This window comes from Volvox carteri, assembly GCF_000143455.1.
Source record: "Volvox carteri f. nagariensis unplaced genomic scaffold VOLCAscaffold_77, whole genome shotgun sequence".
In the NCBI taxonomy this organism is placed as follows: Eukaryota; Viridiplantae; Chlorophyta; class Chlorophyceae; order Chlamydomonadales; family Volvocaceae; genus Volvox; species Volvox carteri.
The window spans coordinates 598,070-600,006 of NW_003307620.1; positions in this window are offsets into that span (position 1 = coordinate 598,070).

Consider the following 1,937-nt stretch of genomic DNA (forward strand, 5'->3'; position numbering starts at 1 on the left):
TTCGCACGTCCCCTTAGAATCGCAATATATAATTGACGGGTTATTGGCAGCCCTGCCTACTGCAATGGCACTGCATCCCGCGCGAGCCGCGATGGCGTTTGCCCTAGCGGCCGCTATGGATGAAATTTTTGACAACCTTGAGGATATGTTCAATTCTCAATGGCATTGCTTGAGCGTGTGGGCCGACGCGGCGCGGCCCATGCCGCCGGAAGTGCGGCCGACTTGCCATTTCGGGGATGGCTTCAGCCCTGATACTACAATGGGTTACATATTGGCTATGTAAGCGGTCGTGCGCGGGCGAGCAACACGAGCGGCGTTGTCCTTGTTCATTTTCCAAAATAAACTGCAGCGGTGTGACTAGAAATTCGGTCGGAGTGCAAAGCGCGCACAATTTGTCAAATATGTGGTCTTTATAAGCGATTGGGCTTGGCTGTTTGTTATAACTCGCGAAATTGGCGATGCAATTCAGCTAACGGTACGAGGGGTCGAAATTCAACCCCCCCCGGTCACTTTAGACTTTTCGTCCACTTTACCGGTAACGTACCGTTACCATGTCCGAACCGACCACTTTTCCCAAAAAGTCTTAACGTAACGTAGCATGTGAACTGGCTATTAGGGACAATGACACGGCATTTCACGCCCTCAAAGCGGGAACAAACGCTAAAACTAAATACATACATAGTTCTAAATCTTCTACTAAAATTTTCCTGCAGCGTTAGAGGCCTTTTATTTTGTTTTGGCGAACGCTGCTTCCCATGCTACTGGGATACTCCCTATGGCATAAACATGCCGGTTACCGACCGGTTGGGGCCCATTAACCCAACTGACCGTTAACCCAGCTGATCGTTAACCCAACTGGCCGTTAACCCAACCGACCGTTAACCCAACCGGGCCGTTAACGCCATTCAACCGGCCGGTTGGGTTAATGGGCCCCAAACGGTCGGTAACCGGCATGTTTATGCCATAGGGCATTTCGCAGCTGCTGTTGTTGCTGCTGTTGTCGCTGCCAGTCATGGTTGTAGTGCCCTGCAGCAAACAGCTCCTGCCTGTGACCTCCAATGCACACTGCTCAACGAGCCGCCCACTCAGGGGTTGTGTCTCAGCTACAGAGCGCGCCACAGCAACTATACAGGTGCCTGTCATGAATACCCAGCAACGAGTTGGCGATCTGTCAAAATGGTGAACTGCACCCCCGAACAAGCTGCTCTGCCCTTAAGATCTCTGCTGACCTGTACATCAATACACACAAATTGGGTCAGCACAAACCATGTGTCACACAATTGAGGCTCAGCTTCTCACGCGACTCACTGGAATCCAAAATCGTAGTCACCACATTGCTTGCACGTGTAAAGCTTCCCCCCACCCTCTGTTGTCTATGGCCTTAGACGGTAAGGCCCGGTACACTCCCTCTCAGTACCGTGGCGGCACGAAGCGGGGAGAGCTGTAAATCTTCTGCATAGGAGGGGGTGTATGTAAGGATACACGGTCTCTCAAAGCACCGGTCACAATGTTTCCAACTGTTTTCGGCACGGCACAGGGACATCACCGCCCCACGTGTTTGACACAGACTCGCGATTTTCTCTCTGTAACCAATAGTCCAAATTTATCACCTCGGAACAAGTCCCATCCCGCAACAATGCCGAGAACTTCTTCAAACTGGCGCACAGCATCCACCCCTCCATCGTCCCCATCCAGCGCCTCGTGGAGGGGTTTAGGGTTTTAGGGTTTTAGGGAGTACACACGGGGGGAAAGAATGGGCTATTGCAGCGAAACAACGCCCCAGATGAGTGCTAAAAACAATGCATTAGAACATGCATATTTGAAGCTTAGCCTAACGTTGTCCTTGGCCTCCGACTGCACCCACTACCCTCCAGAGCGTGGCTTGGAGCTTTTCGAGTCAAGGAACGTACGTCATACATCGCTACAAGGTGTGTATG